A 26,803-nucleotide genomic window follows, 5' to 3' on the forward strand; every position below is an offset into this window, starting at 1 on the left:
TAACACTTTAGATTTCTCAGTCAATTGGTGAGATAAGCTTGCAGTTTTCCTTTCTTTTATTTCTTTAATTTTTTAATTTTTTTTAGCAAAATTCTCAAATCTCATCGTGGATGACGATGTAGATAAGACCCATTAGATGAAATGAAGAATTAAAAAACTCTCCTGATGATGAAAGTGGTAAGGAAATCACATTGATGTATCATAAATGCAGTGCCAAGAGCAATATTCAGTCTAGTCTGGGGAGATGCTGCCTTCATCAGAGACCACAGACCTTTAGTGGAGTATGATTTAGTACTAAACTGGAAGGGAAAATTATGGTTGATATTGTTCTAGTAGATCTCACAACATTAAAAAGTGTTTCTTCCAGATAAATGAATGATTATTGTAAAGCAACTCCCGGAATGAACTTATGAGACCCACCATTAGCCTGTGAAATAATGTGTTAAAGAAGAAATCTGTGTCTCTCCAGGGACAAGCTGTTGCTTTCAAACCAACCGTAAAGTGTCCATTCTATGAATGATACAGGTATATACACGTTATAACAGGATGGATACAGAGTTTCTTCAGGTCCATGAATGAGGTATTCAGCAGTTGACCTGACTCAGCAATAAAGGTAATTTTTGCCAACTCTTGAGACCTGAGCTCCTTCACTAGGAGCTCCATGATTGAAGGAAAGACCAAACTTCAGACAACATGTCTCAGATTTGTATTTAGTTCAGGTTTCATGGTCTTGGTCCTCAGAAGGAAAGACATCTTGTTTTCCAATTCTTGTTTATCCTATAATCCTTCTCTCTGATGCACTCATGCAAATAAATTACTGTGCATTTCATTGATACGTTATTATTGCTATTTTAATTCTCTTGTCAAGAACTATAGAAAATAAGAATGACTGTATCAAAGCATCATATGAAAATCAGACTAAGGGAATGTGGCCATTGGAAATTTGTAACTGAGCTGAAACTCTTACTAGAGACAAACTGCTGTAAAAGGTCTTTTCTAGATACCTGGTGTAGTAGTTGTTGTTCCCCAACAGATACTAAACGATGAATATCTCTCTATAGAGGAATCAGACTAGTCACAAGGATCACAGATTATGGACCACATAATTTAACAATGGCTGACTATTTGTAAAGTCCTTGAATGTTTTATTAGTTTATTAGTCCAATAGGCTAGATGTCTCATCTGGTCATTGGTATATGGATAAATCTTCAGTATGTAGGTTCTAATGTTTGTGAGGGTTTGGTAGCAATGTGACTGCAAGCAGGAAAGGTAAAAGCTTCTTTCTTCCATGTTTTCTATGGGGATTCAAATAGAATGCATGGTTAAGAATACATTGCTATTGCCATGCTCAAACACACCAGTATCTTCAACTAAACATTCTTTTCTGGGAAGATGCACCCTGTCAGCAAGGCTCATGTGTATGTGAACTGCAAGATCTTGTGTGGGAAGGCTGTCCTGTTCATCAATCCCAATTGCCCCTATTACAGAAATATCCAAGACTTCCTCAATCAACTCCTTTGCAAACATGGTATTCTGAGATTTGAAGACATTACATCTAATAACAACACTAATGGGATTCAAGATTACTTACAAAAGCTCACTGGAGTGAGAATAGTTCCTTGGGTCTTTATATGTAGAGAAAGAATGCATAGGCAGACACAGTGATCTAATCTACCTGCAACAGAATGGGGAGCTGATGATGTGCCTGAAGCAGATTGGAGCTCTGCACTTATAAAAGGGGTGGCAGTAGAAGCCCATGCTGACAGGAGACATTCAGCCATCCTGAAGCCAGGCAGAGAGTTGATGTGCGTCACAGAAGATGTCAGCATTTTCTTATGATTGACATTTTCAACAAATTGGCTTTTATTCTATTACTCAGTGCAAAAATCGGTTGCTGTTTGCCTCAAAAATTGTGGTAGGGAAATTTAAGGGGCAACAGAGGTTTGATTATTCAGTCTTCATGTGCTGACATGTCTCTACCTTTAAGTCTATGTTCCACAATCCAATGCATTTAAATCTACAGAGAATCAGTTACTGTTTCTCTACCATGCTGATCTGCTGAAGTCATTTTACAGAAGTCCACTTCCTAGTAATTATTAAAGGAATGAATATTGAGAAGTTGTTTATGATCTACACACAGGCCTTTCACACCCAAAGCATGTACCATCCCACTTCTGCATTTGCAGCTCTCAGCCATCCTACAACCCACAGAAGTCAACAATTGTATGAGGATGCTGTTTGAAAAAGAGATGAATAGATTTATTATAATTGTTCTTCACTGTACCCATATTAACACAGACGGCAGAACATATGATGCATTCAGCTCTGTTTGTAGTGTTTAATTGTCCATAAAGTCACAAACAGTTGTGAGTTGATTCTGTCAGAGTACCAGCAAAGTCAAATATGAAAGGCAAAATTTCAGAACTCTCCTTCCAAGACTGTTTGTGAAAGATGTTGTTTGCAAAACACTGTCCTAATAAATTTATTCCATTCTCATTTTGATATTTTCCTTTGATGTCTTGAAGTGACGTTTATTATTGATATGCAGGTCCCGTCTATGGTCTCCAGTGAGAAGGATTCATTCCTCAAATGAATGTATCTGCAGATGCCTGAAAAAATATATATAACAATTAGATCTTGATAAAGTTCTAGGTTAAAGATGCAACATCCTACTCCAAAGATCCATATAAGAAGTACATTTGACCTTGCCCTTATGCAGAATTCGACACATATTCCCTTTGTCGTTGGAGTTTAATTAATCTCAGATGAATAGTTGACAACCAAGAATAGCCTTTAGAATAATTTTACCCTCTTCACTAATAGTTTTGAGCAAATGGAAAACTAAAAGATCACAAAGAAGAAATGGTTATAATCAAAAGATACATGTGGTTCAGCTCTAACTCTCATGGTCTAGGTGACTTTGGACACGCTCATTATGGTCATGTATTGCTCTCATAAGACTCTGCAGAAGGTTGTTCCTACTGCCTCACTTTAAGCTCCAGGAAGACCAAGCCACCAGAGCTGATCAAGTTCCCTTAGAATGCACTTGAAAGCCACATACGCTGAGGAACTTTTGATGTGCTTTAGCTCTATTTTCAGTTTTTTTTAAGCCTCTACCAAACAGCAGGCTACCCATTTTACTCCCTACTCAACACCTCTAAATCTGCCCTAACTCAGTTGCTCAGTTGACATTAGTCATTGCTCACCACCCCAAGTATGCTCTCATCTTACTGTGTTTCTAACATCCTGCCTGCTACACCAATTGCCACTCCATACTAGGTTTCACATGACTGGTAGCTCTTACTCCACACTTGTGTCTACTAACCTGCCTGCAGGAATACTAGATATACACAAAACTGGTTGACCAAGAGCATCTTTATTGAACTATACAGAATCAATTTGGAAACACGACCTTCAGTGTTCGCAGGATGATTCCTGATCTAAGAATCAAAACGCGACCATACAAGACTCAATACATGTCTCCGGTTTTGGAAGGGAGATAGAGCAGTTAGAATTTCTGAGTTGAAATTCAAATAATTATAATATATATGTAGTATAATTATGGCAGGAAAAAAGGATCCAAGAAAGTGTAAATGGGTAACATTAAAGGCAAAAGAAAAAACAAAAACAAACAAACAAACAAAAAAAAAACATACTACAGCCAACAATGTGGACCTGTCAGAAAGGCTGGGCTTTTTTCGGCCATCTGTATTTGTACTTGAAATTCTTCCGACCAATTATTGATCTCTGCATGTAGAAAAGAATAAAAAGAAAAAGAAAACAAAATAAAATAAAAAATCAACATAATTTAACAAAAAGCAAAAGCAAAAGCAAATCAACCCCATTTCTAAAAAAAGAGGATCGAGTGAAGATTGTTTGAGGTTCTCATTTTCAACTACAACTACAAGCCACCAATAGCTTTCAATGCAAAAATTATTCATTATTTTATTTGAAACTTCTCTGTGAGTCAAAGAAACAAGGTTTATACAATGCAAAAACAGAAAACAGAAACAAATCATACTGTAGAGCTCACCACTGATATTACAATGGTGACTGTGGGCAATGCGGAGAATACGTGTTTGACAATGGGTCTTGTGGTTTTCTATATGCTGGCAATATCTATGACTCTGATATGAGTTAGAGTCATCACCAAATCATCACTAAATGAACTGCTCCTTTTCTTTGGAGAACAAGATGTGGCAAACATTTGACTGACTATGATTTGTAATTTGGACCTAGCATCTGTAGTAAAGCTAAGGCATCTGATGGAATATCCTCCACCAAAACAATGGATCGTCAATGTTGTTGCCAGCCAAAAACCATGTCCTGAGTCTACTCTGCAATCTCCAGAAGAGGTTTCAAAATGTCAAACTTCACAATATTTTATTTGTGGCTTTGTCTTGTTGTCACTTTTTATTTTAAATAAAGTGTGATTTCTGGCATAATCCTTCTAATTTTTCCTCCTATAGAACTTCACTTTTGATCTCAAATTCCATTCATGAAGGGGTACTCTTTTGTTGACTAAGTTTTCTATTTTCCTTTCATGGCTTGCTGTGATTGCTTATTGTGGCTGTCTAAATGATTCATTATTGAGCAACTGACACCATCAGAATGGCTTGTAGGCATCAGTATTTTGCATTTTCTTGATGGCTAGATGATGTATGGGGACATTGCCCACTGTGGATGGTACCAACATTAGTAAGCTGAGGAGGTTATAGAGAAAAGGTAGCTGAGCAGATTAGTAAGCAGAATTCCTCTTAATTTTCATGCTGCTTCCGTGTGTCATTTTCTTGTATTCCATTATGAACTGTAACTTGTGAGGTGAAAAAAAACCTTCAATTTCCCTCCTTGGCATTTTATGATTACTATAACATAGTAGTACGAACAGAAACATTTGGCATTTTCTGGAGATCTGATCTGATAGTCTAGACTCCTGTTGCTATGTAACCTCACCTTTTAAATCAATAAATACATCCTGGACGCTCCAATCCTTTGAAATATTCACTCTGCCAACAACATCACACTGTGTATGTAACCCTTACATTTTTTTAATCTCATGATATTTTTCCTCCCTCTTTGTTGCTCTTTAAAATTATCTCCCTAATCATGCTAGCACTTAGCACTTTAAAGTTGTCCTCTGTCCCATAGTAGAATAATTATAGTCAAATTCTTGAGTTTCATATAAGTGGGTGATTTATTGTAGTAAAATTATCTAATCAATATTTATTGCATTAGCTTTATTAATTAATTAACAATAGACATTATTATATTATCCACTTATACTTAAAACTATAAAAGCTTTGATTTATTCAAGTCTTTAAGGTCCTTCAGAACATCAGCTGGAACATTTCCATATATATTCTGGATGGATCATCATTACTTCATATGTCTTCTATCTAATAGTATGCTTTACAACTTTGCTAATCCAGGGTATTTTGTTATATATTTTAAGAGGGTTTCAAGTGGAATATTACCCTGATTTTTCTCCCATTGCTTGAAATTGGAAAACAGGAAAGATAATGTGTTCTGAGTAATCACTTTGAATTCTACTATTTATGAATGTATTTTCAAATTTAAGAAACTTAATCATTTAGAGAGCAATTGTCTCTATTCAGGATCACTTCTATCTAATTCATAGTGGTCTTTGCATTTTAAATATTTTTATCCACAATATTTAATATTATATTTTCAGATTATTGTGAGGGGAATTTTACCCATATTTTCTCACAGTATGGTTTGTATTGGCAAAAAGTAAAGCTAAGGAATTTTGTGTGTTCATATGATGTTCTGCTTTTATGACCCTATTTTTCAGTCTTAAGAGACTGATACATTTTTAGAGTTTTTAAAATGGTATCACAACATCTGCAAATGAGAACATTTTGATTTCTTCGTTTTTCATTTGTATTCCCTGGATCTTCTTCAGTTGTCATATTGTTCTAACTAAAATTACAAATACTATAATACATAGGTATGAAACGAGTATATATTCTTGTCTTCTCCTGCTTGTAGTGGAACTGCATTTGATTTTTCTCTCTTTAGCAAGATGATTTTGGTAGGCTTCTTGTACCTTGCCTTTATTATGTTGAACTATATCCTCCATACCTACAGCTTCCCCAGGACTAATCAAACTTGTATGTCTGGGATTTGAAGAAAGCTTATCTGGTTGAAGATTATTTTTAATGTTGACTTGAATCTGTTCACAAGTATTTTATTGAGAATATGTGTGTATAGGTGTAAATTAGTGTGTAATACTCTCTCTTCCTCTCTTTGTGTCAGTCGTCTGTAACTTTTACTCCCTCTCTCACTACCTTCCCTTTTGCCTCATTTTCCCCCTGTCTCACTCTCTCTCCTTATACTCTTTGTCATTGTTAGATAAAACCAGATTCAAAAATATAATTTTAATGTATTCAATCCTTTTCTCTACTTTATGAAATAGTCTTAGACACTTTAAATGCTATTTAGATGTATATTCATTTCTTTTCAACTGAATACATGTGGTCCTATGATATTTGAGGTGGGAGAAATTAAATACCTGATTCAATGTAATTGTTTAGTATAGAGCTGTTTAAATTATAAAAAATGAGCTGATTTAATATTGATAAATCGAATACATCTAGTATTTATTGTCACTTCCAACCCTGACCAGCAGGAAAGGAGTGACACCCCACATTCTTCTCAAAGCAGTTTATTCAGGAACCCTTTTGTCTCCAAGCATGAACAATGCCTCCATCCAGCCCCCGAGCCCACTCCCTTATATCCTCCCTCAACCACCTCAACCGTCCAGTCTGCGTGACCTCCACTCATAGGTCCACGTCACATGGCCTGATCTATCGTCATGGTGCGCCTGGGCAGCTCTCACGGTTGGCCGTGGCTTAATTTCAGTTGCTAGTCTTGAAACTCGGCAGCAGTCCCCGGCTCCATCTTGGGATTGCCACTACACCTGCTCCCCACAGTAAATCACGAATGCTTTAAAATATATTCTAGATTTTGGACTGTAAATCTAAATAATCTGTGTTTTCTCCATGTTTCCTTTATTCTCTTTCATTTTATTAATTAAAACCTTTCATTACCTAACATGGCCAGAGGTTATGACAATCTTGTTAATACTTTCCAGGAGTGACCTCTTCCTTTCATTCATTATATAGTTGTCTACATTTTATTGATTTCAGCCATAATGAGTTGGATATGCATGTTATACCCCAAGGCTAAAAAGCCATCCTGAAACAAGCTGCTAAGAGACTGTAGGTGCCCAAATTGTGGGTGGGATCAGACATAAAGAGCGTCGTCTGGATACAAGAAGTGCTACTCTCATGTCACATAGCAGCTGTGGTTTCCTGCACAGCTTCAAGCCAGTCAACAGTCCAGAATGCAGTATAAATGCCTGAAAGCTGTTACTCCTAACTGACACACTGTGGACAGTTAGTGTCTTTTGTTGGAGGATTGAAAAATTTTTGTAAGGGATTATCATGGGATTATTAAACAGTATTTTAATGTAGAAGTTACAGAAAAGTAGGATTCAAAGAAATAGAGTGATGTTGACAAAATAAATGGGTAAATTGTTCTCAAAATACTTTGGTGGAAATTCTCAAAAAATTAAACAATTAAAGTATATTCTACAATTTTATGTACATAGAGTATGTTTTATGATATAGGGATGTTTCATAAAGTGACGTTAATGAATTTTCTTAGCTACAACAGATCTGCCAATTCTGTGAGTTTAATGGGAGCACATTATATGATTTGACCTTAGCAAATTTAAATTAAAGTGGCTATTTTCAAAAATACTAAGCATTGTTTACATGTACACGTTGAGCAATGAGCTTCTATAAACCAATATAAAAAAACTAAAGAACTATATATCAAGGAAAAATAATTAAATTGGGCTACATATCTAAACAAAAAATTCACAATTGAAGAACTCAAATCAATAAGAATCTAATGGCAAATATGCATCATCCTTATACATTATGGAAATGCAAAACAAAATTATTCTGAGATTGTTTTCATCCCTTTCAGAAAACCTAGGTTAATAACACATGAGCCAACTGATCTTTACTGTATTATGGAGAGAGGGGAGCATTCCTATTCTCCTGGTGGGAAGGCAAAATTCTATAACAACTTTTGAAATCAATATGATGTTTCTTCAGGAATATGGAAATGGATACGCCTAATGATATAACTCGAGGGTATAAATCCAAATGTTGATTCATCCTAGTATATAGACCCTTCATAATGTGAAAATATTCAAGTTCTTCCTTAACAAATGAAGACATAAAGAAAATGGATGCTTTTACAGATCAGAAAAAGGAAAGCATGGAATTTTCAGGACAGAAATGGATCTTGTGAAAGTCATCATAGATGAGGAAATCCAGATCAAAAAGGAAAAATGGGATACAAATTCACTATAATCTGAATGTTAATTCTCCAAACTGTGTATCTGTATGACCAGTTTAGTGTAAGTGTCAAGGGACATTGTCCAGACTGTCTCCATTTTGGGAAGTACAAATGTACTTATGGATTGCTGAGGGACACAGTCAGGAACAGGAATGTCAAATGTGAAGAAACAGAGGGTGACAATGGAGGGAATATAGAGAAATACAGCAAAGACTGAGAGACATTTGAGGCATGGAATGGAAACCTAATGGGATAGAAATACAAAATATGTTTGTTTTTTTTTTAATTTAACATCGAGGTAACTAAAGATTTATAGCTATAAGGACAAACGATAAAACTTTAATTTTGTTTTTCTTTGTGAAATTTCAATACTAAGTAATTTATGAAAATTATGGATTTCAACTTTCAGTAAACCTGAAACAGTACAGATAATGAATATATAATCCTTAAGGAGAACAGATGTGAACATCTCTATTGTAAACATAAATATCTTATATTATAAACAGTATGTGTGTAAAATAATCTCTTCTTTTTTTATATATTGAATGCCATTGCTCAAACTGGTATTTTTCTTGAATCCCCATTCTGATCCTTTGCGTTTCTAATATGGTGCTCCCCCATCTCCTTGCCACTTCACTTTAGCCCTCCAACATCCCCCTTCTCTGGGATATGATGTCTCCACAGGATCAATTGACTCCCTTCCCAGATATGGCAAATGAGGCAGTTGTCTTCTCCATATGCTCTACGACCTATGTAGCAGAAACCTTTGACTGACCCAAGTATATTCTATTTGGTAATAAATTTCCTGAGCCTCGAAAGTAAACTTAATGATCCTGTTATTCATTTTAGGCTCAATCCCCTTCAGATCCTTCAAGCATTCCCCTAACTCTTCATTTCTGGCTATCAGGTTCTTTCAAAAGGTTAGCTGTATCTACATCTGTCACGGTCAGGTGACGGTGGAGCCCCTCAGAGGACAGACATGTTAGGGTATTATCTGCAAGCACATCTTGAAATCAGTAATAAGGCCAGGATTTAGAGTCTGTGGATTAAATGGTTCTTATGGTGGGGAGGTCTCCTAAGGCTCTTCTCTTCAGTCTTTGCTCTGTTTTTGTATTTGCATTTTTGTAGGCCTTGGATTTTTATAGGATAAAGATTTTGAACTGTGTGTGCAGCACCATTCCTTCACAGGTGGGCATGTCTAGCTATAGGAGGCAGTCTCTAGTGGTTCTACCTCTTTGCTGCTTGGTCTTTCAACTACCATTATCCCATTCGGTTTATGGGAACCTCTTGCATTTCTGGCACCTGGGACTTTCCTGGGGATACCCAAGTTCACCACCCACCACTGATATACTTATTGTCATTTATTCCACTTTTCCTCTGGAATCCTCTCGTTTCTCTTTTCATTGTTGCAACTTACCTCACTTGTTCATCATTCTCTACCTATAAATAAGTCCCGCCATCCCTCTGCCTTTCATGATTATTTTGTTCTCCCTTCTAAGTTGTTTGCAAGCATCCACAATTTGACCTTCTAACATGTTACCCTTCATATGATATATGTTCTGTATAGTGGGCATTCTGAGATATGGGGTTAAAATCGACTTGTCACTAAGTTCATCCCATGTTATTTCCTTTTTGATCTCTGTTACTTCACTAATTTCCAGCTACATCCCTTTGCCTACAAAGTTCTTGGTGTCCTCATTTTTAATACCTGAGTAGTGTTCCTTTGTTTAAATAAAGCACATTTGTTTTCTCTATTTATTCCTCAGTGGAGTTGAGGTAAATCACACTTATTTCCAGCATTCAACTACTTTAAGTTAGGCTGCTGTGAACCTGTTCAACCACAGGTCCTTGTTGTATGTGGATCAAGTTTGTGTATATGTGGTGAAGTGAGTGGTAAAGCTGGGTTTTCAGGTAAAGCTATTCGCAATTTTCTCTGAACCTCCACATTTATATCCAAGTGGAGTAGTGTTCCACTTTGTCTACATCCTAGCCTACTCTGCTACTGCATCAGTTTTTTTATCTTAGTCATTCTGATTGGTGTAATATAGAATCTCTGGCTCATTTTGATTTGCCTTTTTCTGAGAACTATGAATGCTGAACATTTCTTGATGTCTTTCTCAGCTATTGAGATACCTCAGTTGAGAATTCTTGGTTTGGCTCTCTACCCAATTATAAAAGTTTGGACATTTGGTTGTCTGGGACAGTAAGGAAGGGGATATCAATATGGAGGGGACAACCACAATAAAAGGTGAGGGGAAGAGGTTAGGCGTGTGGACAGGAAGGATAAAAACAATTGAAATGCAAATAAATACCCAATTTAATAAAAATGGAAAAAGTAATCTTCCTCTTCTACAATCTTAATGTTAAGTAAATATAGCTTTTGAGATTTTAAAAAAAATTATTTCCTATGGAAATTAAAATTGTATATGCACAGGGAAGGCTAGTGCTCAGCACTATGTGAGCTGGTTATCTGGAGCCTGAGAATTAAACTTGTGTTCTAGATCTACCTATTAGTATATTTTGAGGAGTGTTTTTTTCAATTATTTCTACAAAATAACTGAGCCTGACACTTCTTTGTTGAATATGTCCAATTGTTTTTACAAAGATACAGAAAAGTTACTTAATCTTTTCACAAAAATTGTCACATATATTTCAGCATTGACTCCATATGAATTAGGGTTGATATTATAGGATATTATTAACTTATTGATTTCATATAAAAGCAAAATCTGTACCTGTTTGTTTATTGCCTCTTTTTATTTGTTTCATTGTATGAAATATCAAAATCTACATTTGCATCCCATTATCATTTATTTAAAATATTAATTTCATTGATTGTAATATGGCCCATATGCAGTGGAAAATGGGAGGAAAAATGAGGACTGCTGAGAAGCATTCAGTCTCCTGAATATGAGAAATCATTGAGATTACCTTTAAAAGTAGAAATTTTGCAGCCCTCTTTGTCTGATGGGGCCTGTCGTACCTCGCCTTGACAAGAGATGTCTTCTCCAAAACATTTGGAGGAGAATTGGAAAGACTGGAGACCTGTAGGATAGGGAATAAACATTTGAAACTCCTTTGGAAACTCTGTCGGACAGAGAACTGATCACCCAGAAGACTGGGCAGTACTTAGACATCAGGGATGGAGAGACTGCCACTTCTGCCCACCTGTGCCCACATCCCTAGCCCAAGAGGAAACTGCATAGTGCCGCTGGACACATGAATATAGGAGCAGTCAAGCTGTAGGAGCCCTGCAGTACAAATGGCATATGGATCGGAACTGGTCCAAACAATATCCTACACACAAATCTTCTGTGGGATGGGGAACACTTAGACCATCAAAAGGGCAGAAACTCCTGAGAACTCTGCTCACATTCTTGACAAAAAAAAACAAAAACAAAACACCTAGCTCCATCTGGGCCTCCTGTTCATAGTGACCTAGTAGACATTTCTGGTTGCAAGTCTCATTGAGAGCTGAATGGCAGCCCGAGAAGCAACTTCAGGCCTGAGACCAGAGGTGAATACAACTATTCTGCACTAAGTGACCTGACTAGTGGATTGGGGACATGCAAAAGCAGAACTCCTCTGGGACCAGGCACTTCCAGTTTCTAGCTGGCTCCTGAACCTTGCTGATCCTGGCCCAGAGCTCCCTGCTCCTAGACGATGTGGGAGAGAGAGCTGATCACCCAGGAGTCTGGGCAATACTGAGCATACAAGGCACAGAGACCGCAACTTCTGCCCACCATTACCCACATCTCTGGCCCAAGACAAAGCAGCATAGTGCCTCTGGACCCTGGCATATAGGAGGAGTAAAACTGCAGGAGCACCATCTTCCAGACTGTGCCTGGATCTGAACAGAACTGGTCAAACAGCTCCCTGCACACAAATCCTGAAGGTGGAAGAACTAGAACTTCAGAGGAGCGGGCATTCCTGGGAAACCAGAGGAGACTACTCTCTGCCCAGATTCCTGACTCAATAGGAAAACACCTTGTGCCTTCTGTGCTCCCTCCCCCCCACAGAAGGATATAAGAGAAATATGTGAAGTTCCTTCTGGTTCCAGCCCACAGGGACAGCTGAAAGCCAGTGGACAGGAAAAACTGCATGCATGAGGTAAGAATACTCTGTTCCCATAACTGGGTAAAAACAAAATAGGAAAACATGTCTACAGCAGTCCTGACACATGAGCCTACAGGACAGTCAAGCCACTGTCAGAAAGAGTAAGACATGCTAACTCCAGAGACAACCTGATGGCTAGAGGCAATAACAGGAATTCAAACAACAGAAATCAAGACTACTTGGTCTCATCAGAGTCCAAATCTCCCAACAATGCAAACACTGGATATCCAAACACACCAGAAAAGCAAGATCTAGATTTAAGTTCACATTTTATCATGATCATGGAGGATGTTAAGGAGGTCATAAATAACTCCCTTAAGAAAGTACAGGACAACAGAAAATTCAGAAGTAAACAAGTAGAATCCCAGAAAGAGGGAACACAAAAGTACCTTAAAGAACTAATGGAAAAAAAAAAACAGGAGAAGAAAATGAACAAAAAATCCAGGAGTTAAAAATGGAAAAAGAAACTATAAGGAAAGCACAAAGGAAGACAACCCTGGAGATGGAAAACCTAGAAAAGAGACCAGAAGTCATAGATGTGAGCGTCACCAACAGGATAAAAGAGATGGAAGACATAATCTAAGGAGCAGAAGATTCCTTAGAAAACATTGACACAACTGTCAAAGATAATGTAAAAAAGAAAAAAAAAAAAACTCCTAGCCCAAAACATACAGGAAATCAAGGACACAACAAGAAGATCAAACCTAAGGATAACAGGTATAGAAGAGGGTGAAGACTGCTAAAATCAAGGGACAGTAATATCTTCAACAAAATTATAGAATAAAACTTCCCTAATCCAAAGAAAGAGATGCCCATAAACATACACAAAGCCTACAGAACTACAAATAGACTGGACCAGAAAAGGAAACCCTCCCATCACATAATAGTCAAAACACCAAATACACAAAACAAATAAAAACATTAAAAGCAGTAAGTATATGTATAAATAACATATAAAGGCAAACCTATCAGAATTACGCCAGAATTTTCACTAGAGACTATGAAAGCCGGAAGATCCTTGACAGATATCATACAGACTAAGAGAAGAGAAATGCAATCCTAGGCTACTTTATCCAGCAAAATTCTCATTTAACATAGATGGAGAAACCAAGATATTCCATGACCAACCCAAATTTACACAATATCTTTCTAAATATCCAGTAATTCCAAGGACACTAACTGGCAAATCCCAAAAATGGAGGCAAGTAAAATCATAAAGCAAGAATTAATCTTTTCACAACAAAATAAAGAGAAGGGAAGCACACAAACATTAACTATCCTCCAATTAAGAAAATAAGAGAAAGTGATCATCGCTATTCCTTAATATCTCTCAACATCAATGGACTCAATTCCCCACTAAAAATACACAGATTGACACACCGGATATGTATTGCGGACACAGCATTTTGCACTACAGGAAACACACTTCAGAGACAAAGAGAGACACTACCTCAGAGTAAAAGAATGGAAAAATAATTTCCAAGCAAAATTTCGGAAGAAACAAGCTGGAGTAGCCATTCTAATATCATATAAAATCGACTTTCAATGAAATGTCATCAAAAACAATAAGGAAGGACACTTCATATTCATCAAAGCAAAAATCCACAAAGATGAGCTCGAAAACTCAATATCTATGCGACAAATACAAGGGCACCTACATACATAAAAGAAACCTTACTAAAGCTCAAAGAACATATGGCACCGGAAATAATAATATCAGGGGATTTCAACTCCCTACTCTCATCACGAGACAGATCATGGAAACAGAAATTAAACAGAGACATAGTCAGACTAACAGAAGTTATAAACCAAATGGTCTTAACAGATACTTTAGAAAATTCTATCATAAAAAAAAAGGATATAACTTCTTCTCACCACTTCATGGCATTTTCTCCAAATTTTATCATATAATCAGTCAAAAAGCAGGCCTCAAATGATACATAAAGATAGAAATAATCCAATGCATTCTATGAGACCACCATGGGCTAAGGCTGTTCTTCAATAACAATGAGGAAAGAACACCCACATATACATGAAAGTTGAACAATGCTCTACTCAATGATAACTTTGTCAAGGAAGAAATGAAGAAAGAAATTAAAGACTTCTTAGAATTTAATGAAAATGAAAGTACAATATACCCACAATTTTGGAACACAATGAAAGCTGTGCTAAAAGGAAAACTCATACCTCTGAATGCCTGCAGAAAGAAACTGGAGAGAGCATACAACAGCAGCTTGACAGTACACCTAAAACCTTTAGAACAAAAAGAACCAAATACATGCAGGAGTAGTAGAAGGCAGGAAATAATCAAACTCAGAGGAGAAATCAACCAAGTAGAAAAATGGGGATCATACAAAGAATGAACAGAACTAAAAGCTGGATCTTTAAGAAAATCAACTGATTACATTAACCCATAGCCAGACTAATCAGAGGGCACACAGAGTGTGTCCAAATTAACAAAATAAGAAATGAAAAGGAAGACAAAACAGCAGAATTAGAACAAATTAAAAAAGTCATCAGATCATCCTATAAAAGCCTATATTCAACAAAACTTGAAAATCTGGAGAAAAGGACAATTTTCTTGATGAATGTCAGGTACCAAAGCTAAACCAGGAACAGAAAAACCATTTAATCAACCAGTAACTTCTATAGAAATAGAAGAAATCAATAAATGCCTCCCAATCAAAAAGAGTCCAGGATCAGATGGATTTAGTGAAGAAATCTATCCAAAATTCATAGAAAATTTCATACTAGTACTTTGCAAACTATTCCACAAAAATAAGACAGAGCACTACCTAATTCCTTTCATTAAGCCACAATTAGTCTTATACCTTAACCACACAAATACCCAGCAAAGAAAGAAAACTTCAGACCAATTTCCCTTATGAATATCGATGCAAAAATACTATATAAGTCTTGCAAACTGAATCCAAGAACACATCAAAATAATCATCCATCATGATCAAGTAGGTTTTATCCCAGGCATGCAGGGATGGTTTTGTATATGGAAAGCATCAACGAAATCCATTATGTAATCACACTCAAAGATAAAAACCCAATGATCATTTCATTAGATGCTGAGAAGGCATTTGATAAAATTCATGACCCCTTCATGATAAAGGTCCTGGAAAGTACAGGAATTTAAGGCCCATTCCTAAACATATACAGCAAATCCATAGCTAACATTAAACTAAGTGGAGAGAAACTTAAAGCAATCACACTGAAATCAGGGAGGAGATAGGCTGCCCACTCTCTCACAACTTATTCAATATGGTTCTAGACATCTTAGCCAGAGAAAGCATACACTAAAGGAGTCTGCTTAGATTGGATTGGAAAGGAGGAATTCAAAATAGCACTGTTTTAGATGATATGAAAGTATACTTAGAGACCTAAAAAGTACCACCAGAGAATTACTAAGCCTGATAAACAATATCAGCAAAGTGGCTGGGTATAAATATAACACTGAACAAAAGCTAAACAAGTGGAGAAAGAAACTAGGGATACGACACCCTTCACAATACCCCTAAATAATACAAAATATCTCGGGTGACTTTATCCAAGCAAGTAAAAGATATGAGCATATGAGCAGAACTTCAAGTCTCTGAAGAAACTGAAGTGATTTCAGAAGATGGAAAGATCTCCCATGCTCATGGGCTGGCAGGATTAATACAGTAAAAATGGCCATAATACCAAAAGCAACCTACGGATTCATTCCTATCCCCATCAAATTTCCAATCCAATTCTTCATAGAGTTAGACAGAACAATTCATAAATTCATCTGGAATAACAAAAAACACAGAATAGCTAAAACTGTCCTCAACAATAAAAGGACTTCCTTGGGAATCACTATCCCTGAACTTAAGCAGTATTACAGAGCAACAGTGATAAAAACTGTGTGGCATTGAGACAGAGGCAGGCAAATAAACCAGTGGAACTGAACTAAAGACCAGAAATGAACCCATACACCTATGGTCACTTATTTTTTGAGAAAGGAGGCAAAACCATCCAATGGAAAAAAGATAGCATTTTCAGCATATGGTGATGGTTCAACTGGAGGTCATTATGTAGAAGAAGGCAAATTGATCCATTCTTACTGCCTTTAAGAAACCTTTAGTCCACCTGGATCAAGTACCACCACATTAAACCAGATACACTCAAACTAATAGAAGAAAAGTGGGGAAGCATCATGAACATCTGGTTTTCCACTAGCACTCACTTCTGTATTTAACATGCTCTAACTGTGTCTCTCTGGAACGATCTTTCTCCAGTTCTTGGCAGCATGCACCTCTTAGCTTCACCAATCTTATGTAGTTTTTTTGTCTCCTACACCTATGAGGTTAGGTGGAATTTTAACATGGATTATACACAACTAGGTCAAGAATGTAGAATCTACAATTGACAATGCCAAAAAGATTTCATTCTGTACTTATGAAACTATTGAAGATAAGCTTTCCCTGGACCTCAAGACATTCCTCTCCCTGTCCATCCTCCTGAACCTTACCTATGGCCTGAATAAAGAATCATGGCAAAACACTCTCAACCCTCAAGTCTGAACCTTGGAAATAAGGAATGTAGATATCAGAGAACTAATTATGTTTTGGGACTACAGAACCACATTCTAGAGTAGATGTTGTCCTTTGCTTTACTGATGTCTCTTAATTTTTGGATAAAATAAGGATTTGGGAGTTTATCATTTGAGGTAGGTACACAATATTTACACTGCTTTATTCACTCTATTGTTGGGCCCTCTTTGTTGCCAAAATCATTTCAAAAAATGGAATCTTAAAACAGAATTTTTGAGTACACATTCTGGAATATTTACAAAGGCCCCTATCAAGGAATGTACAGTAAGAAAGTGAAACACAATATTCATTCAATTAAAGGTCTGTAGGGAGAATACTGGCCTTTGGGAAACAGAGAAAACCTACAAAATTTTTCTGTATGTCACAGGAATGATCCTGGGAAAAATTATTATCTAGAAGAATCTCCCCCACTCCATCTTCCTAAATCTTTTATACCCATGCCACTTATGAAGCAAAGAGATTTCTATAGCTTTAGAGAGATGGACAACATAAAGGTTTCCACAGAGTCACAAGAGAGATACCTGGAGAGGGCACCCCAAATCTGATCAATGTAAGGGAATCTGTTTAGCAGGTAGGACATGGCAGTTCACAGTGACATCATTATTAGGCTCTCCCTCAAGTATATCTTATAACCTGGACTCCCCTAACTTCTTCTGTGATGTCACAAGTGTAGTTGTGGCTGCAACTGCCTCTCAGATATTCCTGCAGTACCTCTAGGGTTTACTAATTGACCTCTAAATCAGAGTAAATAGCCATATGGGAGGGAGAACAAAGAGGATAATGACATCAGTGAAGGGGAGAAGGAAGCTGGCCTTCTGTCTTTGTATAAAAAAAGGAAGAAATATGTGATACTTGGGATAGCTCAGAGAGTCCTTAGTAGGAATTGAGTGAGGTATTTAAAGAGTTTGCCTTGATGTGAGCCTTACACATATGAGATTCAGGAGCTGGGAGCTCAAAAGCATCTGGACTTCCCTGTTCTTATCGTTCCTGGAAGTCAGAGTGTTTATATCATTTTTTTTTGTATTCCAAAAGCAAGTGATGGGCAGAGCATAGTTGATTTCCTGATAGCTCATAGCCTTTATTCTTTATGTCAAGAAGAATAAAGTCCTAACAAAGAAGGGAAAGACAAGTATTGTGTACTTCACTCAGAGTAAACTCTTCCATGCTTTGGATCCCTATAGTGCAGTTTGTGTCTGACACTGATATCTGGGAGAGAGAAGTGTTTCTACTTGAGTCTTCATTATCTCTGTCTTTCCACTAGTATTACTCTGCTATCATTCCCTGACAATGAGCTTTACATTTCTGAGTCAATAGCTGTGAATACCTGGCACTGTTATTTTCTTTAACTTCTTTATTTTTTTAGTTTTAGCAAATTTTATTCCTTTTTATTTGGGTATTTCTATATTTACATTTCAAATGTTATTTCCTTTCCCTATTACTTGTCCATATGATCCCTAACCGGCCCCACTCCTCTTTTTCTATAACTCCCCTTAATATCCGTTTTCAGTTCACATATTTGCCTCTAGAATTCACTTCTGTATTTGATATACTCTAGCTGTGTCTCACAGGGAAGATCTATATACAGTCCCTGGCAGCATGCACTTCTTAGCTCTATCAATCTTTTCTAGTTTTGGTGACTGATGTGTATATATTTTTCCACATGTATGGCATGCTCTGAATGGGATTCCCTCAGTCTCTGCCCTAAATTCATATATATTATTGTTCCACCTTTTAAAAAGGAGTAGAGCATGCACATTTTGTATGTCCTTTCTTGAGCTTCCAGTTGTCTGAGGACCGCATCTTGGGTAATTTGAGCTTTTGTGCCAATATTCACTTTCGGTGATTTCATACCATGTGTGATTTCATACCATTCTGTGATTCGGTAACCTCAATCAGTATGATATTTTCTAGATCATTCCATTTGTCTATGACTTTCTTGAGATAATTGGTTTTGATAGCCGAGTAGTACATCATTCTGTAAATGTACCACATTTTCCATAACGATTCCTCTGATGAATGCCATTAGGGTTTCTTCTAGCTTCTGGGTATTATAAATAAGGCAGCTATGAACATATTTGATGATGTGTCTTTTTGTATGTTGGAGCATCTTTTGGTTATATGCCAAAAGATGTATATCTGGTTCCTCAAGCACTGCAATTTCCAATTTTTTGAGGAATCTCCAGACTGATTTCACGAGTGGTTGAACCAGTTCTTTGTGCCACCAAAAAAAAGGAGCATTCCTCTCACTTGATATCCTTATCAACTTCTGCTGTCTCCTGAATTTTTATTTCAGCAATACTTACATGTATGTGGTGGAATCTCAGGGTTGTTTTCATTTACATTTCCTTAATGACTAAATATGACAAACATTTCTTTAGATCCTTCTCAGATATTTGATATTCCTCAGTTGAGAAATCTTTGCTTAGTCCTGTAGCACAATTTTAATAGGATTATTTTCTCTCTGAATCATTATTTCTTTAGTTCTTTGTTTTTATTAGGTAATAGCCCTCTGTCAGATGTAGAATTGGTGTAGACCTTTTCCCAATCTGTTTCCTGCTGTTTTGTCCTAATGACAGTCTCCTTGGCAGGCAGTTTTATACTACATTGAAGAAATATGAATTAGAGAAATAGAAGAGGGACTGGCTCCTTCCTGTCTTCTGTACCTGTCCTGAACAGTAATTGAGGGAACTAAACAACCATGTTCTATTCCTATAAGGCATGTTTATCTACACTTGTAGGTCTAGAGAGACTTAGGAGTGATCCTGGGCACATCAACTGTATGCTGATGGAGTTTGTAGTTTTCATCCTTGCTTGTGTAACTACAGGCTAAGATGTTCTAAAGCCAAATTACAACCTCTGCAGATGTGCATATGCCTGAGGAGGCTGTCTCCTTGGTTTTCTGAAGCATAGTTAAGGGAAGCAGAGGAAAACAGAACTCCCTTCTCTTCTGATCTCTGGGAATGCTGACATTCTGGCTTCAGCTCTTTATATGTTCTTGAATATCCTTTGGTGTTCTAGAATTGGACTGCAAATATATACTATGCAGGAGATGTGTGGGAAACACCTGAACTCTTCCATTAGAGATCAGAGAGATGAGCTGTATTTGCATTCATTTGACTGTGTATGTTTCTGGTCTTTGTTTGACCATGCAGTTCTGATGCCTCATATTTCATTGTTAATGTATTCAAGTTGTAGGGAAAGCACACCTCACAATTTTTTCCCATCCTCCATCCTAGTGGAACCCTTCACATTTTATATTCTAGATCCACTGTCCTAACTTTTTCAACATGCACATCTCTATTATCCCTGCACACTGTGTGTGTGTGTGTCATTGTGTACCTGTGTATCTTTTGTGTGTATGTGTTTGTGTTTGTGTCCTTAAATGGTTAGTTTGTATGCAATTTACAGAAATCTTGTCACCGAAAGAAGTCTATGTAAGAAATCTAAAAGGTGTGGATGGGGCATAATCCAAATGTGCTGCCATAAAGTGGCCTTCTAGAAAGAGTAGCATAATCATCAGTAAAAGAATATGCTTGACAAAGAAGTGCAGACTGACAGGAACTTGATGTAGATCTCTCCTGAGAGACACAGCCAAAATACAGCAAATACATAGGCGAATGCCAGCAGCAAACCACTAAACTGGGAACGAGAATCCCGTTGAAGGAATGAGAGACAGGATTGGAAAGGCTTGAAGGGGCTTGAGACCCCATATGAACAACAATGCCAAGGAACCAGAGCTTCCAGGTACTAAGCCACTACCTAAAGACTGTACGTGGACTGATCCTGGTATCCCACCTCATAGGTAGCAATGAATAACCTTGTATGAGCACCAGTGGAATGGCAAACCCTTGGTCCTGCTAACACTGAACCCCCAGTGAACGTGATTGTTGGGGGGAGGGCGGTAATGGGGAGAGGATAGGATGGGAACACCCATATACAAAGGGGTTTAGGGGTAAGAAAGCAGGGTTAGGGGAATGTTGGCCAGGAAACCAGGAAAGGGAATAACAATTGAAATGTAAATAAGAAATACTCAAGATAATAAAGAAAAAAAATCCGCTTTTAAACAAAATTTGGAGGAAATACCCCGACATGTCTACATTATAACTGTGAACTGTGACATTGTTTTCTTGTTTCTGTGGTCAGACTTGTGGCCTTTGAAGCCAGGCTGCATCCCATGGATCTGTAAATAAGCTAAGACAGACTTTCAACTCGGTCACATGAAGCATGTGAAAGGCGTAACAAGACAGTTGCAGTCATTGTGACACTGCCATCCCAATGGATACATGTAACTGTTGAAAAATCACAGAGTGGGATGCTCAAGTCTGAACTTTAACACCCAGCTAGGAAAAGTATAACCTATCAGTTCACTTCCTGAGTACCATCCACAAGCAAAGGGTAGGCTCAGATGAAGTACTGTTGAAGAAATTTGCTCTTATTTGTGAGCAGCATCTGAGGGTATGTGGAAGACTATTCAGCCTCCTGTGACACGGGAGACCAGAGTAATGAGAAGCAGACAGAGGGGACAATTCTGTGTTGTTGTTTTTTTTCTGGGCCACCATAACTACATTTTCCAGGCTATGGATTTGCTCATTGAAATCGTGTGTCTCACATTGGCAAAGGCCAAGCTGTATGAAGCCTCAATATCAAAACTGGATCCAAGGTCCTTTCTTAGTTACTGAGATTTACAGGCAGTCTATCATACTTTGTCTTCTAGATTCACAAATTCTTTTCTGGCTTCATGTACATAAGGCATATTCTTTCATTCTCTCTGTGTGTGTCTCTCTCTCTGCCTCTCTGTCATATTTTTTTCCGCTATCCTACAACAGTCTTTACTAATGTTAATGTATTTCTTGCCAGTTTATTCCCTTCCTTATCTCATAATCCCCAGGGTGATTTGAACTTGGAGTCCTCTGGAGAACCACAATTAGAAATAGAGTTGACATCCAAATCTACTAGACAAGAACAACTGTGAAGATGCAGAATATTCAACAACCCCCAACAAGCATAGAGCCCAATACGCATGTATAAAAAGAAAATTTTTAGATATTCAAGAAATGCATGGCAGGCTGACCATAGGCTGGCTTCACTTTGCTGGGACTGCTAGCATCATGACAAAGGTTACATGGGGCTTTAATAAACATGTATAGTTTAATAATACCTAGACTCTACCCTACTTTACCATTCCCTGTCTGTATGTTTCTAATAGATGCTTTCCAGAAATGTAGTAGTGACACCCTTTAAAGAGTATAGACGTTGTCACATGTGGCACCCAACAGAAGAATTTGACTTTTCTTCTATGGTTAAAGCTCCTTATGATTGATCTACAACATACTTGTCCCCATGATTGATGCTTTGTTTTGGTGTGTGTGTGTGTGTGTGTGTGTGTGTGTGTGTGTCTGTGTCTGTGTCTGTGTCTGTCTGTCTGTCTGTCTGTGTCTCTGTCTGTCTCTTTCCTCCGCAGGATACCTCTCCATAGTACAGCATGACTTCTTAATTGCATTCTAAGGTTGACTCATCATGCTTCCTCCGTTTTTGAGGTCTCAAATTGCACCTATGTTAAGCAATGCACCTGTAGCCTGATCTGTGAACTGCTGCTCACATCATAAAGAGCCCCATGACTAAAACATGTTATTTTTTAGGCTCTGAACAATGTTTTTGTCTGAATTTACATAATTATTCCAAACTTTTACTACCGCACCTAAACTGTACTTCTCTGTGGATCTTTCCAAAGTCTTTGCTTACTTGTATTTATCTATGTACCAGCTCTACAAGGAAGGCAAAATCCCAACTCTCCAGCATTAATAAGGAGGAGCAATGGATGAGGAAATTGGATAAAATGATCATTTAGCTAAAGAAGATGTCCGCTTAGAGTGATTAACTGTTTAGAATCGTTGCATAAATGACAATCATACTGACCTAAGTTCTCAACTTCCTTTCTTCATTGTCATTTTCAGTGTGCATAGTAAGGTCCGGATGAACAATTTCTGGGCTTTGTTTGCAAGTTTAGGCTTCAATATCTGTACATGAAGGTGGGAAAATATTCAATTAATCAGTCATATCTCCATTTTTAGAAGGTAGAGTGATGGAAAGTCTTCCCTTGTGTCTCAGCAAAGGTACTGGAAAGGCCAACTTGGCTTGTTGATTTGGAGAATATCTGGTTAATGGATAATTATGTACTGTTGAAGGGGACACTCCTCTGGTACACTATTGCATGCCTGGAATTCTGTGGTATTCTTTGTGATGTCACTAGTGTTATGGAAACAGAAGCTGCCCTTGTGGTATTTTGTTAATGCTTATTGTTTTAGACACAGACATGTTTTCTAGGATTATCGAGTTATTTACAGGAAAAACAGAGTGCATGGAGAGATGAGAGAGAGACAAAAATGATATTAGGACTTCTTTCTTGTTATAAAAGTGCAAAATAAATAATCTGGTTTAAAGCAGAGAGAGTAAGCCCTGAGCCAGTACAGGGGAACTTCCTGGAGAAGCTGTGCTTGGGTCAGACCTTCTAGGAGCAGGACTTACGGTCTGAAACATCTGGACTTTTAAAGAAGGGACCAAGCGTCAAGAATATCTGATGAATATTTGGCAGACAGCCAGAAATTGACAAGCATGCATTTAGTTTGCTATGAGTTCCTTAATTTCACTCTGAATGAGAAAGATATCCAATAGGAGCCACACAGATAAATCTTCGACTCTCAGGGTAGAGTATAGGACTTCAACTACAGATGATTATTATACATGTCATTGATATGTTGTGACAAGGAGAGAAAGAGGGATAATCCCCTGGAAATGTATCAAGATTTCAGACTCATTTTTCTTGAACATACATGATTAGGGCTTGGTGGTCCTAAGAACTATGGACTACAGAACTTACCTGCATAAGTCTAGCAATCATCGTTGGAGGCAGGAGAGTAGCTAATAGGTCCAACTTGAAAAGAGCTTTCTTACTCTTTCAGTGCTTCAAAGTGTCTGTAGATTTCCCTTTTCCTCATGCTTTGTTGGGGGACTCAGAATGGTCTCTCCTGTGACTGGGCCATTAATATGCATGTTCCCTTGTGTTTATCTACAGGATCTGCTGGGAAGGCATCATGCCAACCTTCCACCATCAATGAGCAAGTTCAGCAGATTAAGAAGTAGGAGAAACTGACTATTGAGCTCAAGAAGAAAACCTGTGAGTTGGGTAAACTTCCAGGAATACTGACCCATGGCATCAGCAGAATTTGAACAAAAGATAGTTATTACACCCAGTCATTCATTGATCGTCTTGACCCCTCTGTGTTAAACCCAGTATTCTCACATCAGAAGAAATTTCAACTCCAACGTCCTCATGCACAAACACATTTTTCTGATGTGCCTCTCAAATGTAGAACTTGAAGGTAGGATAGGAGTGTAATGGGAAGCTATTTCATTTCTCAGAAAAGCAGAAGCTGTGTTTGAATAACAGACGAGATATAGCAAGCAGTGTGTGAGCTCTCATCCTGGATTTTAATAGACAGAGATGCATTTTCTGTCCTCAGAGGAACACAGAAAGCTGGTCAGCTACAGAAGCACAGTAACTTAAACTTAGATAAGTAAACTTTTGTTTTTTTATTTATTTTAAAGATTTATTTTATTTGATTTTTATGAGTATACTGTACCTGTCAGACTCACCAGAAGAGGGCATCAGATGACATTATAGATGGTTGGGTGCCACGATGAGTACACTTGGAATTGAACTCATGACCTTTGGGAAAGACAGGCAGTGTTTTTAAATGCTGAATAATCTTCCTAGTCTAAACTATTACTACTACTACTACTACTACTACTACTACTACTACTACTACTACCACTACTACCACTACTACTACTACTACTACTACTACTACTACTACTTATTATTATTATTATTATTATTATTATTATTATTATTATTATTATTATAAAAAGACTTAAAATTGAATCAGAACTGTGATACATAGCAGTAAGTGTTCCCAGTGAGGGTCACAAATAACATAAAGGGTATGTACTTGAGCAAGAGTTACTCTGCTGGAATCCTCATATTTCATATTTACTTGAAAATCTGTCACAGCAAACTATATTGATATCATACAGTAGTCCAGAGAGACCATACCCAAAAGTATATAATTCCTTCTGAAATAAAGTGTTGATAATACTGCACATCACACATTTGTATGTGAGCCTAAAATTAATGTTCTACATAGATGAAAGCATTCCCACAATCCTAATCTTAGTCACTTGATTTTTTTTTCGTTTGACAAATGGCTGAGTATTCTTCAGTTCCACACCTGAACTGAACTGACTCTTCCTCAGACTGTATACATAGAGGACATCTGAGTAGCAATTGACATTTTTAGCCAGGTGGGTCTCCCCATGGATCTTTTTGGGCATGAATAAGCATGCATAGACATATTTTACTAAAGGATTCATGTAGTAGCCTAAATATTACAGGATCCCTCTGCTGTAAATAATTTTATTTTACACATCTGAAGGAAGGTGTATCATAGGCTGTGTATCAAACGTTGTAGATATTACACCATCCATAGATGATAATATATCAAGAAGAATCCCTTAGGATTAAACACATTGATCTAGAAACTCACAGACGATTCTAATCCAGGACAGGTAATCACTTGGCTTGGAAACTTACAATAATATAATGCTCCGGATCTATGTGGAGTGTTAATAGATAATGAGAAACCACCTAAAAAGCATATGCATAAGTACAAGATGCTATTCAAAAATTATCCAGATGGAGTTTGGCAACCTACATTCAGCACAAAGGGACTGATTCGTCACTTCACAGATTCTGATCAGATCAATTTAGTATTGAGAAAACTATATGAGAACTTACTTGCGTATCCCATGACTGTACAACTAGGTAGTCACAGCAAACATGACATTCAGGAAGCATAGCTTGAACTTGCCAACAATGGACAGAGTGCATTTAGCTGACGAAGTCTGACCATGAAACTCAAATTTCTGAAATACCACATAGGTTTGAATTTACAGGACAATAAATACTTAATGAGTTTTGGGGCAAAATTCTAATCTAAAGATTAAAAAAAATTATTTATCAACCAGCTCTTAATCCCTATGGAGAGATTAATGGTAGATATAATGAATTTAAACTGTAGCCCAGAGGTATAAATAATAGGTGCAATTTGAGGTGATTTGATATGTTAAAGAAACATAAAAAAAGGAGTTCATTCTATCTTTGAACAGATTTGCTTCTCAAACATGTAGCACGAGTTACTGTGGAATGACCTAGACACATACATGCACATATCCTACAATTAATTGATTTGTTCTGTTCTGTGTGTGGTATGCCGGACTAATCCAAGGTAGGAAGTATATAATGCACAAGTATTTTAAACCCAATATCAATGAAAATAAATCAGAATTCCTCTTGTGAATGCCATCCTAGATGAGTTAATCCAGATCAAAAAGTAAAGAATGAGTTACATATTCACTTTAATCTGAATGTTAATTCTCTAAACTGTGTATCTGTATGATCAGTTTTGTGTAAGAGTCTAGTATGAACCAGACTGTCCATATTTTGAGAAGTGCAAGTGTACTTATGTATTGCTGAAGGACACAGTCAGGAACAGGAATATCAACTGTGAAGAGACAGGGAAAAGAGCAACAATGAAGGGAATGTAGTACATACAGTTAAATTGAGAGACATTTGAGGCATTAAATGGAAAACT

The 26,803-nt window shown here is 37.3% G+C and overlaps 1 long non-coding RNA gene across 1 annotated transcript; it reads right to left on the reverse strand.

The window, feature by feature from the left end:
* Positions 1-2,237: 2,237 nt before the first annotated feature.
* On the reverse strand, positions 2,238-23,297 carry LOC134484450 (uncharacterized). Its single transcript, XR_010061906.1, has 3 exons — positions 23,010-23,297; positions 11,326-11,439; positions 2,238-2,609 (listed from the first exon to the last, which is right to left on the reverse strand). It is a non-coding gene; the product is annotated as an uncharacterized LOC134484450 (long non-coding RNA).
* Positions 23,298-26,803: the final 3,506 nt, after the last annotated feature.

This window comes from Rattus norvegicus, chromosome Y (assembly GCF_036323735.1).
Source record: "Rattus norvegicus strain BN/NHsdMcwi chromosome Y, GRCr8, whole genome shotgun sequence".
Taxonomy (NCBI): Eukaryota; Metazoa; Chordata; class Mammalia; order Rodentia; family Muridae; genus Rattus; species Rattus norvegicus.